This window comes from Scomber japonicus, chromosome 2, assembly GCF_027409825.1.
Source record: "Scomber japonicus isolate fScoJap1 chromosome 2, fScoJap1.pri, whole genome shotgun sequence".
In the NCBI taxonomy this organism is placed as follows: Eukaryota; Metazoa; Chordata; class Actinopteri; order Scombriformes; family Scombridae; genus Scomber; species Scomber japonicus.
In genome coordinates this window covers 7139148-7155988 of record NC_070579.1, presented here as the reverse complement: position 1 = coordinate 7155988, position 16841 = coordinate 7139148, and the positions used below count along the sequence as shown (strand labels likewise).

At 38.9% G+C, this 16841-nt stretch overlaps 1 long non-coding RNA gene across 1 annotated transcript in view; it reads right to left on the bottom strand.

The window, feature by feature from the left end:
• LOC128378833 (uncharacterized) overlaps positions 1–1157 on the bottom strand; it is an 8921-nt gene extending 7764 nt beyond the window's left edge. The window contains exon 1 of the long non-coding RNA XR_008323372.1: positions 773–1157. This is a non-coding gene — a long non-coding RNA (uncharacterized LOC128378833). The remainder of the gene's footprint in view (positions 1–772) is intronic.
• Positions 1158–16841: the final 15684 nt, after the last annotated feature.

Genomic DNA, 16841 nt, shown 5'->3' with positions numbered 1-16841 from the left:
TCTGAGCATGTGGATCGACTTCAGGGTTTAACAGCTGCAGCCACATGCACACACACACACACACAGAGAGAGCGAGAGAGAGAGAAAAAAAGTCTGCTCTCCGTCTACACAGCCTCGGACTTCGTGTAAAGTTACAGAAGATTGAATCACACAACCAAGTTTTTGGGGCTGCTGTTTGTCCACCTGCAGGTGCTGCTGCCGAGTAGTGGTGTGGTAGGTAATGTTACAGGCCCAGGCAAGTCATTTTGGGCCTACTGTACTCGGTATAAGTCAAAACAAATAGGCGTTATAAGCAGAAAACTACAAAGTGTGCATGAATACCAGGCGAAATGAAACAGTGGATGCAGCTCTAGCAGGCAAAGTGTGCGCAAAACGTGTTAAATATATAAAAATAAATGACATAATAAGTATTTTGTTTGATATCATACCATGAAAGACGGGTTGTAAGAATGTAATTAAGCACGTGTTTTTAAAAATATATAAATATGTTACAGATATAAGCGTATTGGGTTAAAGCTCATATTTGATTTATAATATCTGGATAGAGCGCAATTAAAAATATCCAAAGTGGACTTTTAGGGTAAATGCACATTAACTGTATGTAAATCCATGTGAAAGTAGCCATGTTTTCCTTTTTGAAGACCGTTAAAAAAAACCCTTGATATATTTAATGTGTGTTTCTCGTGTTTGTCAGTAACTTCTCAGTCGTTGAACTTGAGTGTAAATGCGCATTTTTGTGCTGCTGCGTGAAGCGCTGTGTGGTTGGCTTTACCTTATGTGTCCTCGGATGTCCCCTCGGAGTTAAGGCTCCTCCGGACCGGGGTAAAATGTCGGCCTCGGCCTCTCCAGATGATATTATTACGCACCATCCACAGAGAGAGAGGAGGAGAGGAGCGCGCATGGACAGTCAGCGGCGGCGGACGCTCAGCCCAAGAAATCCCGTTTCACCTAAAGCCCACATGCAGGAAGTTAGTTCACAGTAGTATCGCGCTGGTCTCGTATGGCGGATAAAACTGGACAGAAAAGATGGTTTTTAGGACTGTTAAACACCCCCCTCTCCTCCTCCAACACCTCCTCCTCCTCCTGTCTCTCCTTCCCCTCCATTGGTGCACAAGCCTACCGTTTTGGAGATGAGAGGGTGGGAGAAATAAAACCAGCCATCTCTCCCCCTTAAAGCTAATTCCTTTTATTAATAAAGTTTTGCAGGCGTGTACAGCACAGCACAGCGCCCCCCCCTCCCCCTCCCCAAACCTCCCTCCCTCCCTCATCCTGCTTGTTGGACATGGTGCCGTCCACCGGGGCGCACCAAACAAGACACTTTAACACCCGACGCAGCTGTTTTAAAACCACTTTTTCTGTTCAGATAGAGAGATTACAATGCGAGGAGGGCGTGGATCCGCGCCTGGCTGGTTGTGTTATGGTTCCTCTTTGTTGATGTTGTGGTTGTTGTTGTTGTTGTGAGTCATTGTTGTTGTTGTTGTTGTTGGTTTACGCGGCGAGGATTAGCTCCACGTCTCGGGGCCGAGCGCAGCGTAAAGGTAGATAAAGGAGTTGTGAGTGACTGACCTGGTCGAAAAGGGAAGTGTGTCAGCTGTAAAAACAGTTGCAGCTCTCATCGGTGGACTGGGGGGCACTTGAGATCACGAATAATCCCGCAGAGCAACTGTCAATCCCCTGAGATTAGTGTGTGTGACTTCTGGCCGGGGGGTTCAAAATAAAAGAGGAGAAAAAGGAGAAAGACTTGACATGTTGGATATGGTGTGTATTCAGAGGCAAAGAAGCACTCAGATCATTTACCTCAGAGGAAGTATGTAAGAATACTTCATTACAAGTAGAAGTACTGCATGAAACATCCTATAAAGTAAAAGTGAAGTAAAAGTATTATACATTTCCCCACTGTGGGACTAAAAGATTATCTTATTATGAGCTTAATGTAGTTTAAGTATTACAGTAAAAGTACTGCAGTATTATGAGTGATGTAGTATGCAGTATTACAGTAAAAGTACTGCAGTATTATGAGTGATGTAGTATGCAGTATTACAGTAAAAGTACTGCAGTATTATGAGTGATGTAGTATGCAGTATTACAGTAAAAGTACTGCAGTATTATAGTGATGTAGTATGCAGTATTACAGTAAAAGTAGTGATATATTATTATATATGACATCATTAGATTATTAATAGTGAAGCATCAGTGTTAGAGCAGCATGTTACTGTTGTAGCTGCTGGAGGTGGAGCTAGTTTATACTACTTTATATACAGTTAGCTAGTTTATACTACTTTATATACAGTTAGCTAGTTTACACTACTTTATATACAGTTAGCTAGTTTACACTACTTTATATACAGTTAGCTAGTTTATACTACTTTATATACAGTTAGCTAGTTTATACTACTTTATATACAGTTAGCTAGTTTATACTACTTTATACAGTTAGCTAGTTTAGTGCAGTGGTTCCCAACCTAGGGGTGGGGCCCCTCCAAAGGGTCAGCAGATAAATGTGAGGGCTGGTGAGATGATTAATGGGAGAGGAAAGACAACTCATAGACATCTGAAATGTGAGCCGATTACACACTGCTTTTTATAAGACGTCAAAAAGACAAAAAGGTTTCATTTTTAACAATATGTTGCATTTCAAAAGCTTATACTCGTATTCACTGTGTCAAATATTCATCTGAAAAGTAACTAAAGCTGTCAAATAAATGTAGTGGAGTAGAAAGTATAAAGTAGTATCAAGTGGAAATACTCAAGTAAAATACAAATACCTCAAAACTTAAGTACAGTACTGGTATGAACGGTGCTCTATGAATTAAGTTTGTTATTATTATTATTATCATTATTAGTAGCAGTATCAATATCATTGAGTACTTCAATCCTTATTTTTATTAGAAATATTTACTTGCTATTACAAATAATTAGATGACCCTTATTCTACAGCTTTTTATTTCTTCAATAATGGATAATCATGACCAAAACTTTACCTTTTAATAGATTAAAACATAAAACATAATGTAAAAGAATGAACTTCTCTTTTATTAAACATGGTATGTCTCTTCTTCGTTGTTGCCCTCTTGACTCAGGTCACCTTGGCGCTCTCCTCTTTTATTATGAAAAGCACATCGTTGCACTTCCGCTATTAGCAGCGCGCACCATTGCCACCTTGACTTATTTTTGAAACCTAGTGAAAACGGATATGGTTTGTTTCTACGACTCCGGCGTCGTCAGAGGGGCGGGGTCAGTCGACCTGTCGGTTAAGGACACCGGGAGGACTGTGTGAACCCGGTGACCCCGGTAGCTTCTCACAGCTCCGGTACAAACTACTCCACCTCCACAAGTTACCGACTGTTCAGCGCAGAGCACAGCCGACAGAAGGGCCTCCTCGGCCGGCTGCACTGCACCGCAGCAGCCGCTCTGCTCTTCCTGTGTGGAGCTCCAAGTTCACTTTTTACTGTGATTAATAAAAGTGACTCACCGGGGGAAAGTGGGGGTGAAATGCACATTAGAAACTCAGCTAAATGGATTGTGTTAATCTAAAGTGAGAATAAAGTGAATTATGTGAAGAAAGTAATGTGTTTATTAAGGTAGAATTGCATGGTTCCCTGAAGGAGTTTTAAGGTGGACCTGAGGGATGGACAGTATATTTACTGAAGTACTTTCTACTCCACTACATCTGATATCTGACAGCTTTAGGTACTTTTCAGATGAATAAATTGACACAATGGATAGTATAACAAGCTTTTAAAATACAACACATTGTTAAAGATGAAACCAAAAAGTAGTGTGTAGTCAGCTCACACTTCAGATGTCTATGAGTTGTTAACAGCTCCACCAAATACTGATTTTTCCCTCTAAACTTCCCACATGGTTTCATTTCAATAAATGTTCAAATGATCCAATATATCAGCAAAAAGTGGAGAAAAGGTTGGGAACCACTGGACTAAACTAGCTAACTGTATATAAAGTAGTATAAACTAGCTAACTGTATATAAAGTAGTATAAACTAGCTAACTGTATATAAAGTAGTATAAACTAGCTAACTGTATATAAAGTAGTATAAACTAGCTAACTGTATATAAAGTAGTGTAAACTAGCTAACTGTATATAAAGTAGTATAAACTAGCTAACTGTATAAAGTAGTATAAACTAGCTAACTGTATATAAAGTAGTATAAACTAGCTAACTGTATATAAAGTAGTATAAACTAGCTAACTGTATATAAAGTAGTATAAACTAGCTAACTGTATATAAAGTAGTATAAACTAGCTAACTGTATAAAGTAGTATAAACTAGCTAACTGTATATAAAGTAGTATAAACTAGCTAACTGTATATAAAGTAGTATAAACTAGCTAACTGTATATAAAGTAGTGTAAACTAGCTAACTGTATATAAAGTAGTGTAAACTAGCTAACTGTATATAAAGTAGTGTAAACTAGCTAACTGTATATAAAGTAGTAAACTAGCTAACTGTATATAAAGTAGTATAAACTAGCTCCACCTCCAGCAGCTACAACAGTAACATGCTGCTCTAACACTGATGCTTCACTATTAATAATCTAATGATGTCATATATAATAATATATCACTACTTTTACTGTAATACTGCATACTACATCACTCATAATACTGCAGTACTTTTACTGTAATACTGCATACTACATCACTCATAATACTGCAGTACTTTTACTGTAATACTGCATACTACATCACTCATAATACTGCAGTACTTTTACTGTAATACTGCATACTACATCACTCATAATACTGCAGTACTTTTACTGTAATACTGCATACTACATCACTCATAATACTACAGTACTTTTACTGTAATACTGCATACTACATCACTCATAATACTGCAGTACTTTTACTGTAATACTGCATACTACATCACTCATAATACTACAGTACTTTTACTCTAGTAGGATTTTCCATGCAGGATTTTTACTTTTAATGTAGTATTTTTACATAGTACTTTAACTTAAGTGAAGGATCCGACTTCTTCTTAAACCACTGATGGGTCTTAAACTGCTAAGATATATATTTCAACTCATTTCTATATTAATTGAATGTTCATATGTACATACAGGCATGGCTATAACACGCAACACTTCATTTAATGTGCAGTTATAATTGTGATGTGACAGCTGAATAAAGGGCGTTTTACCTCGCTATGTTTTTATGAAGCTGGTTTTATTTCTCGGATCAGTCAGACGCAAACTTCTACATGTTGCTGCATGACCCGACAAACTTCATGCAACATTTACAAACTGGCAGCAGAAGACGGACGATCAGGTCGTATCATGCTCTAATCTCATACTGGCAGTAACTGAGCGTATAAAAGCTGCAAATGAATGCATGAATCATACTGAAGTGTGTTATTTGTGCCCTTATTATCAAGTATTACCCATCTTCACATATACTTGAGTTTATCTTATATAAACTTCAGTGCATTTTCCTTTAACCAAAGCATTTATATTCATTGTAGTTACCTATTTAACATCATGTAGTAGTTGCCATGTTATGCTACAGTGCTACACATCAATAAGCACGACTTCTTTATGGATATATTACATTTTTATATGATGTTTTGCACCCATTTGATTAAGTATTTTTAATTGTCATGTATACTTGCTGAATACGACAAAACAGACATTTCTATCTCAATATTTCATGCATAAAGAGTGTCACAATGAACATAGCTATCATGATATATATATGTATGTATGGATATTGTAATGTAAAATTCAACATACCATCCTCATGCCTTTGTGCCTCCTGACGTGACTAGAGGTGATCATGGAGAAGAGAGTAGGCAGGAAACTCTGGAGCATCCCGTAGTATAAGGAACGCCCATTGTTTGGTGTTTTTGGTGAACTGAAGAGCTCCTTTCGTGCCAGACTAGTGATGCCATGGTGCTCTTCAATAAGATTTAGAAGGTCTTTTATACCTGGAGCACTGAGATTTTTTTAACCATTTGTAGGTCACACCAAGAAAGTGCTTTTCCTTCCAATTTGAGGCCATGACAACATAAAACATGGGCTTTTTTTCTCATTGATCCTAAACTTTATGTTTTACAGACCTCTACAGACCTCATTTGTTCAAAACTTTTATGAAAAACATGTTAGAGACTTAATCGGTTCGTGTACAAGATGAAAAAATGAAACTCAACTTCAAAAATGTCTCCAGTAGGAATCTCTTACGTCAGCAGTGATTTCTGTTATTGTTTGTTTATACACTAACACAATCTGTATCTATAGCAACCATAACACAATCTGTATCTATAGCAACCATAGAACAACCTTTATCTATAGCAACCATAACACAACCTGTATCTATAGTCTATAGCAACCATAACACAATTTGTATCTATAGTCTATAGCAACCATAACACAATTTGTATCTATAGCAACCATAGAACAACCTGTATATATACAGTAGCAACCATAGAACCTGTATCTATAGCAACCATAGAACAACCAGTATATATACAGTAGCAACTATAGAACCTGTATCTATAGCAACCATAACACAACCAGTATATATACAGTAGCAACCATAACAACCTGTATCTATAGCAACCATAACACAATCTGATGGTCTGTCTGTGCATTGCATACATCATACAAGTTAAATGGGTTAAATAGATTTTGTTTTTAACCAGATATCATGACAACAAAGTGACTTCTACCAAACGTTTCAGCAGACCTACATTGTTGTTGACTGCCGAGTGTCGTGGATTGTTTAACTGATGCTGTTGATGGTGCCTTGAACTTATCTTTTACTGTCCGAGTCTGTATGTTTCCTTGCTGTATGTTTTCTGTCTTTGTGAGAAGGTGACGCTAAATTTTCCCTCCAAGCAATTAATAACGTACCTCTTATCTTATCTTATCACTGGGGATGCTCGATACTGACTTTTCTGCCGATATCCGATATTCCCCAACTCTTTACAGGAAGTTCTCTCACTCGCTCCTGTCAGCTGTTGTGTCTCCAGCAGAGTAAGACTCAGATAGGACTCACCGGACTCTGGCGGTGACCCCACCGAGGCGACCCGCCGAAAACATGACAGAGAAAATGACAACGAGGAGGTAAACCACGTTTCTGTTTTGTGTGTCTGTGTAATATGGCGGTGGAAACTATGAACTTGGGGAGCGTACCCAAAGTCCTTCTTATTATTATAATGTCTCTGGCGTACCTATGTTCCCCAGTCGCGGCTAACTCAGTTGCTAGCTTAGCGGCTAACTCCGTTGTTAGCTCGGCTGCTAGCTCGGCGGCTAACTGGCTAACTGTAGACGGGATCCTCCCTATTTTCCCCGGTCACATACAAAGCGGGGAACATAGTGATGATTCCTGAACTTGTTAGCAACGGTTAGCGACCCACGGGTAGCATGTTGTTGTTGTTGCGTCATCAAGCGCGCGCCGGTAAACGTCCCATGCTGCGTTCACACACACTGGGAAATGCTGAAGCCTACAGAATAAACATCAGTTATAAAAACCCGATACTTCCCGATATTACATTGGGCAGATAATATCGGACATCCCTACTTATCACACATTATTGTATCTATATTGCCCACTCCAAGCAGCTAATGATAATAATTGAATTAAGTTTCTATCTCACTTGTAATCCCGAAAAATGTTTATATTAAATCATTCTTTTGACCGTATATGAAGAAGGATTTAAATACGCATCAACAGGCTTGCAAGTGGCTCCTCGTGATGAATAGGAGCAGGCAGCCATCTATAGCACCAGCGCCAGTGTTATTTAGGCCAGCTGTTTGCATAAAGATAGTTAAATCTTAATGTGCTGCTGGGGTAAAGTAGGTTGACACGACGCAGGAGAACATTAAGCCCCATTTTATGAATATTACAGAGGATAAGCTGCGTGGCGTTGTGTCCGCTGTAAAGCCCATATGTGTTGGGCCTGTAGGCTGTTTCTATGTGTGTGTGTGTGTGTGTGTGTGTGTGTCATTAAATACTGTGCATGTATTTGGCATTCATCTGCTCTGACATAAAATGTAGGTCAAGGCTTGGAGAGATCGTATTTAAAGGACAATGGCACCATTTTTATTTATTTTTTAGATCCTGGATGAATATAACAGCATTATCACTCCATCATCTCTCTTTTTCTCTGCTGTGACCAGAGGCTTTTATAATCCACTATATAAGTATAAAAAAGTGCTGCTTTACAAAAAAAAAAAAGTCATGTAGAATTAATGGGCTGTTTACTCATTAGTGTGCATTCATGGTGAGGATGCTGCGCTGCACCATCACTCATTCATTTGCAGCTGTAAATTATAGATGGATGTTTATCCTCCTAATGGAATAAGAGTAATTATACAAAACACTAATCACAGGCTCAGTATAAAATGTTGCCTCCCCCTCTCCACACACTCCCCACTTTATAAAAATCAATAATTGCAAATTCACAGCATGATGGTTCAGCTATTGACTTCTTTATTTAATATTTAATCATCGCCGACAAACTTGAGTTGGAAGCAGCTATGGTTTTTTATTTAAAACACAATTAAGGTCCGTCTGGAGACTGGAAATATTAGTCGTGTTTATCTTCGGCGCTGGTCCACGTTCCTTTTTTTTTGGTGTTATCTGACTGAACTCAACCACTTTAGGTATTTAAACGTTTGTTAATGTTGAAATGTTGAAACTCATCAGTGCAGAGGTGAAGCTTTCAATGATCTATCAGGAGAAATAAAGGTTGGAATTAACACACACACACACACACACACACACAAAACAAACACAACACAAATGACTCTGATGGACTGAAGGGTGATTATTACTATTAAAATAAATACAAGCTGTGTAAATTTCAAGATGGTGAAGAAGATTTTCCCTGGCTCACCAACTGGAGAACGGCTCAGTAATGCAAACAAGTACTGATGTCACACAGACTGTGGCGGATCATCTGCGGCTTTGGAGGACAAAGGATACATATGCTCCAGTTCAAAAATACTCTGTGTGCAAATGTGTAAAATATGAAATGCACAAACATCAGCTATGTAAAGAAAAGACAGTGCAGTTGTAACAGCCTTTGCTTGCAGGTGGCACCAATGTAGAAATGGCAGCAGCAGCGATGGTTTTCTTTGGAGCACATTTACATCTCTAGCTCTGTATTCACAAACTGGAACTAGGGCGCCCACTGCAACAATGTAAACTGACCCACACTGTGACATTATATCATTGACGTAATGTGCAAAAGCAACAGAAAACCGACCTTTTAAGATCGCCCTTAGCAACATACCCTTAACCCTGGATTACTGCCCATATCACCCATATCACCCATATCACCTATATCTAAACCTGCACTGTCTGTAGGTGACTCAGGTCCAGATCTGCAGCTCTGATTGTATAGTTTGGACCTGGTTTCTTGGTTCTTGTTAGGTCAGGAATGATTTGGGAGTCTGTACATTTGTTTTTATTTTCATTTTATACTTTAATATGAGCTGTTTCAGTAGAGACCGTGTGTCTAACTGAAGGTATAAATTATATTTGTAAGTCTTTTTCGTCTTTCCCAATCTTAACTATGGAGTCATTTCTTTATTTGCAATGAAAGTGGTCAAATTTAATGATGAATATTGGCACAAAGCACCAGCTGCTGCTACACTATCAGCTTCAGTCCAGCAACGTCAGGCCCAACCTTTAAAAATAAAGCAGCTCATTCAGGAGAAGGTCAACGACAGCAAAATACCTTTCAGGATTTCATTATCCCGCTCTTCCAGCTTCCCCTGTTTTAAAGAAGTTGATTTTATTGAGGGAGAAGCTTATCTATGTTAGTGCCACAGCTCTCAGGATGGCAACGTCAGTCAGTCAACAGACCGAAATATCTATCAGATGGATTGAGATGAGGGTTTTTTGTACAGGCGTTAATGGTCTCCAGAGCAGTTTGGTGATCCTCTGACCTTTCCTCTGGCACTAACATGAGGTTGACATTTGTAGCTCGGAGTGAAACATCTTGTACGGAGCCCCTCTGGTGACATGGTCAAAAAAATTGTTTTAATTGTGGCCGCAATATAGCTAAAACGGCTTTCAATATCCTGTTTAAATGTCTCTCTGTAATGATGGTTCCTTGCAATGCCGGGCTTTTCAGAATATCTTTGTAGCTCATCCCCAGCCTAAAATAAAACTCTATCATACTATCCCTATCCATCGTGTAGCTTTAGCCCCTCTAATACCTCTACTGTACCTTAGACCTTGGAACTTGTCTTATATAATGTTTTTAAATCTGTTTTTTTATTTTAGGCTGCCAACTCACAGCTGTCCCTGACAAATAAACTAATATAGTAAAATAAATAAATAGTGTAGCTGTAGACTTTTATAAGGCCAGGTTCTGTTCAAAAAGTTGTTTGACTGATGTTTTGTCAGAACATGTTGAAAATCGTATGTTTTGATAGCTGTATGAAGGCAGAGTGAAAAGCAGACCCTCAAAAGACGTTTAAACATTCTCCCTGAAGACATTAACAGTGTTGCATTCAGTTGTCCGTGAGAAAAGTGAACTGAAATAGTTGTGTGAAAGAGAAAGTCAGATCTTTCTTTTTCTTCTTTCTCACCTTTGTACAACCAGCCAAAATCAAAGTGTGGAGCAGGTGTGAATGTTAAATTATTGGTTTTTTAAAAAGTAAAGAAGGTTTCAGAGGCTATCTGACCTTCTGATGGGCGGCTCTGACAGAATATATACCAGCTTTTACTCCTGTTAGGTCTTCACCGGGGAGCGTTTCAGCTCAGTGCCTGATAGAAGAGAGTGAATTGAGTATGTATGAGTCATGTGTGCTTGTCTTTTGTGTGGAAGTCAACCTTGTCCTTGATTGCCAAGGTAACTCAAAACTGCCTCACCCCCCCTCCCTCCCTCCCTCTCTCCAAAATCGACAGAGGCGCTTCGGGAAGGTCGACACTTTAACCGCCATTTAAAATGTTCTTTTTAGGACTTTAGGTGATACAATTAACCTCCAGTAAACCTTTTTTTTTTTTTCTCTAAACCGCGGACATTCTCCAGAAAGGAAAATCACTTAAGAGTCTGGTTCACAGTTGAAGAATGGATTCCAGCCCGCTCTCGAGGAATGTTAATAATGTTGACAGTGAAGCAGGAATCGTATGAGACAAAACTTCTTTTTTTTTTAATTCAGTTTCACACACAATGCCACTTACACAGAAGCATTTTACTTTACACTAACACAAGGTCACATATAGGATCTCGTCTCCACCAAAACAATTAGATCTGTGATTAAGATTTTTGTTACCATGGTGACTCTTACCAGACACACACACACACACACACTCACACACACACACACACCAAAAAAAAATCCTATCCCCTATCTCCATCTATGGTGCCAGGGATATTTAACAGAGACTGCAGCCAGTTTTTAAAAGAACTGAACACATTCATCTTAACAAGAAAATATAAAAAAAACAAGAATTTGTTATTTTTAGGAGCTCGTTTGGACGGGATGATGTGACAAAGTGGAGCGTTCACTGCTTTTAGTTTGGATGAGTGAAAACTGATTGTTGCCCGATCACTCACTGACAATGAAAATGTGAATTTTGAGTTGGATTTCAGGATTTAACGTTAAATCTACTTGCCCGAAGTCCATTTTTACTTGCCCCCAAAATACAAATAGTTTTATTTATTTCATGGGCATCAAAGAGCAACAAAGACTAAATTGAATTATCATGTTTAATCTTTATTGAAGTAAATAAAACAGAACAAGATCATAGATGTGAAGCATTGCTCTTAAGACTCTTCCACTCCAGGCCTCCTGATTTCCATCTTTTAATATTTTTAGTTTCTCGAGACGTTAAAAAAAAAAACGACACGCTCCACCGACTCCTCTATTTGACGGCGCTCACATAATCCTACTTTACTAGCCTACTCAGGGTTTTTTTTATTAAACTCTCTGATGCCTGCAAAGTGGAGAAGGGGGGGCAATGCCGTGGGACTGAAATATTTTTTAAATTGAATTTAACCATTTGCCAAATTGGGGAAGTCAGTAGCTAGATGTCTCATATGGGTAAAGCTTTACTGTACTGTTGAACCATGAAGATAATTCGAAGCGACTCCAGGAAACAAACTCCAGAACAGAAGGATTTACGGGGTTACGTCTAATAGGCAGCAGTAGATTTCTGTATATCCTGAAGTGAGAGTGAGAAAAAAAACCCACAGTCTGGATTGATGCTCATATTCAACTTGTGTCCTTGTGTGTTCTGGTATGAACACACAAGACAGGAAAACACAACATGGAGCTTAAGTTACACGACCTCGTATCAGATTGGTTTTGACTTTCCGCCAACGCCAACAATCGCTAAGCTGGAAGGTTCAGAGAATACCAAAATTGCCTAATAACTGAGCTGTCTGTGAGATCTCTGGTTCACTTGAAATACCACGATGCTTTGCTGGGATTTAAAAGCCCCCCCCCCTCTATTTTGTGTAACAGAGTACACCGATGCATCTGCCTTTACGATGCGTGCAGCTACCACAACTACCGAGGAGGGCTGGAGGAAAAGATACAACGCAATTTGGTCTTTCTAAAAAGTAGCTGTATATTGATTTTGATTTTTTTTGGCTGAAGCAAAAGTGGTTTTAGAAAGGAGAATAAGGGGAGGTAGAGCGTAAAGGAAGGAGAAGGAGAAGGAGGAGGAGGAGGAGGAGGAGGAAGGGGGGGGTTGGAGATTAGGAGTGAAGGAGGGAGGCGTAGTTGTGGTAGCGGCTGGCAGCTGAGACGAAATGCTCTCTGATGTATCAGGACGCATGCGTGTGTGTGTGTGTGTGTGTGTGTGTGTCAAACCGGCATCTTATTAAAGCCAGAAAAGATGTTCAAAGAAGGAAGTTATTAATGATGAAACAGGCGACTTTTTTTCAAGACTTTCTATTACGTGGGCGTTCATCAGTAGACGCAGGAACAACCACTAACTTTGGCAGTGTCGGCGACTTCCTCTCCAATAATTTTCATTTCCATTTCTGGCCTCAAAAAAAAAAAAAAAAAGGAGACTCATCATTAATTAACTGCTAGCTTTCAGACTGCCGAGCTCGTGACATTTCAGCGATAGAGATAGAGAGGGTGTTTAGCTACACCTGTCGCTCTTGACGGAGGCTGCAGCATTAACTGACCCTTCCAGTTGACGTTAACAGAAATCAAAACTGCATATAAACACATTGTGAACCTGAGCCATGACTGTAGTGATAATAGAGCTTAGTCACAGCTATTAACTACAATGATTAGTCTTAGATTTCTTTCACTGCTCTTTTTTGGGGGGGTTTGAAACTACTGTAACATTTTTTATTGTTTCCTGAAGCTAAAATAATAAATAAGGACTACTCTTGCTGTTAAAGGGGGGAAAACGCTAGAAAAATTGGGGGGGGTTTTTAGGAGGAGGAGAATAAAACTAGCTTTAAAATCTTAAAAGAGACATGATATCTATCAGCAGCTCCAAATCCCTACAGTCCAACCTACAGTACATCTGCACACCAGGCTAGCAAGAATGGGCGAGCTTTCATCAACAACACAAAAAAAAAAAAAAGAAAGAAAAAAAAAAAGAAAAAAGGGGGTTGAGTGGTTAAAGGACTTGAATTGGGCGATGAGATCACCATGGCAACGAGGACCTCCACGGTGTAGAGCATGAGGGGAATGTGGGAGGGAGTTTCATGCTGAAGTGGCCTAAAGTGGAGGGAATCGCTCTTCACTTTTTATGGTTTCGGGAGATTCTCATGGCCGCGGTCCAAGCACTCGCAGTAATGAACTCTTCACACACTCACTCAAACACACACACACACACACACACTCTCAGTCAAACACACACACACACACACAATTACATCACAAGATAATAACAGTTATATAACAAGACCGCGTGGACACTGAGGCAATTACAGCGAACTTACATCAGTGTCAGCGGGCCGAAATAAATACAAACACTTAGAAATGTACGTTCCCTGATGACAACAACACAAGACTAAAAAAAATAATAATAAGATAAAATAAAAATGTAAACAGAGTAAGCTAACGTGTTAAAAGGATTGCACATTTTCAGAGATGGAGAGATTAATACCTATTCCTATAACAGATGACTACATTAAAAAAAAAAAAAAAAAAATCCTGACACAAATAATAAAAACCGCCTTAATAATAAAATAAAATACGTAATGTTCCCTAAAGCTGCAAAAAAAAACAACGTTGACTTTTGAGTTTTTTTGAAATATTAAATAAAATGCTGCAACTTGAAAAAATGAAATGATCCATTAATTTATATGCAGATCGGAGGTGAATGTGTGGGTGTGTTTAATGGTCAGGCAGGCGTCACGTTGAAAGTAAGTCCAGCAAAACCAGGAGGAAGGTGAGGAGGTGACGGAGGAGGGGAGGAAGGAAGGAAGGAGGATAGGAACGTCCTAAAAAAAAAAAGAGAGAGAGAAAAAGAGAGAGTGAGTTTTTTTTAGCACAGGCAAAAATCATCTTAAATGTTCTTGGATATGAAAATCAAGCAGCAAAAATCGAAGCGAAATGAGAAACAGCAGGTTTGTGAAAGTGAACTGCAGCTCCCCTCCTTTTTTTTTTTTTTTTTTTAGGAAGCTTTTCAGAGTACTGCGTGGTACAAAAAGCGTCAGGCGCTCGGGGGCAAAACACACCTTTTAAAAAATGCACCAAAAAAAAAAAAAAAAAAGAAAAGTGAAACAAGCTCAGTGGTGATTTTCTTTCTTTTTACACACAGTTGATAAATATTCACGGCATTTTCCTTTTTTTTTTTCTTCGCTGCATTCAGAGAGACAGAGAGAGAGAGATAAACGGAGCTGTTTTTCATTTGCAAACAGTCGAATACAATATGAAGCCTGAAGGGGCAAAAAACTGTTGGTGCAGAGCAGCAGAACGAATATAAAAGACTCCCAAAAAAACAAAATGCTTCTCATTAGATTTAAAATATCGGCTTTTTTTCTCCCGCATGACTGAAATAGCTTCGAGCTTCTTTACCATATAGATTTAAATTCTTTAAAGTCTCTCCAGGTACATAAATAAAAAGTTTTAAAGCTGCTATGTGTAGATTTTTAAAAAGTGATTATACAACCACCGGGGGGCGCTAAAGACTGGCATGTTTAAAATTCCACATATTTAAGTAGAATTAGCATTTAGTGTAGCTGAAATAGCTTTGAGTATTATTTTAGAGGTCCAATCAGGATTTATCTTTTACTATATACATTTAAAGTCTTTCCAGATATATGAATTAAGAGTTTAAAGCTGCTATGTGTAGGATTTTATGTGATTATATGACCACTGGGGGGCAGCAAAGACGGGCAATTAAAAAAAAACCCTACACATTTAAGTAAAATTAGCATTTAGTGTTATTATTTTCATTATAAAGAGCTGAAACAGCATTGAGTATTATTTTATTTACTCTTAATTATAATAATTTACCCCTTAAAGGTCCAATCAGGATTTTTTTTTATTATATACATTTAACGCCTTTCCAGATACATGACCACTAGGGGGCAGCAAAGACTGACAATTAAAAAAAACCCTACACATTAAAGTAAAATTAGCATTTAGTGTTATTTTGATTATAAAGAGCTGAAATAGCTTTGAGTATTATTTTATTTATACTCTCACCTTAAAGATCCAATCAGGATTTTTTCCCCAGATACATTAATTAAGAGTTTAAAGCTGCTATAAGTAGATTTTCATGTGATTTTATGACCACTAGGGGGCAGCAAAGACTGATATTAAAAAAAAAACCTACATATTTAAGTAAAATTAACATTTAGAGTCATTATTTTAATCATACATTAGTAGTAGTAGCTTTATTGTCATTTTATTGACTGTCAGACAACAACATAATGTAATTTAGACAGCACTCCCCGAGGCATAACAACATTTACGACATAAAGAATGCATTAGAAGTAATCAATAAGGGCGATAAAGTGCAATATGCAATATAAAAGGTGCCAACGCAGCAGATAGCAGCCATATGTAAACAATTTAATGTATTTTAAGGCACACAGGTTATATTGTAGTGGGGAATTTGATATTGGTGTTAATTCAGGTTTATTAATGGAACTTGGTGTGAGAGGGCAGAGTTTTAACCCTCCTGTTGTCCTAGAGTCAAGGAAAGAAGGGAGGAAGAAGGAAGGAAAGGAGGGAGAAAGTCCTCCCTTTCCTTCCTTCTTCCTCCCTTCCTTCCTTGACTCGAGGACAACAGCTCTGAGACACTTCAACACACTATTGCACTCTCTCTCTCTTTCTCTCTCTCTCTCTGCGTTGTGAACCCAATTTAACTACCGGTTACTGAGAAAGCACTGAATTGATGACCACACCGACGTCAGCGTGTGCCTCCTTCATTTACATTTACATCACTCCGTCTGTTTGGACTGTTCCTTCTTTCCTTCCTTCTTTCCTTCCTCCTTCCTTCCTTCCTTCTTTCCTCAATCCTTCCTTCCTTCCTTTCCTCCCTTCTTTCCTTCCTTCCTTCCTCAATCCTTCCTTCCTTCCTTTCCTTCCTCCCTCCCTTTCTTCTTTCCTTCCTTCCTCCCTTCCTCCTCCTCTCTTTCTTTCCTTCCTCTCTCTTTCCTCCATCCTTCCTTCCTTCTTTCCTTTCCTCCCTTCCTTCTTTCCTTCCTCATCCCCCTTTCTTCCTTCCTTCTGTCCTTCCTTCCTCCCTCCCTGCTTCTTTCCTTCATTCGTCCTTCCCTCCCTCCATCCCTCCTTCCTTCCTTCCTTCCTTCCTTCTTTCCTCCATCCGTCCTTCCTTCCTTTCCTTCCTCCCTCCCTCCCTTCTTCCTCCCTTCCTTCCTTGACTCGAGGACAACAGTTTGGTTAACCTTCCTCTTGACAAACCTCACCTGGT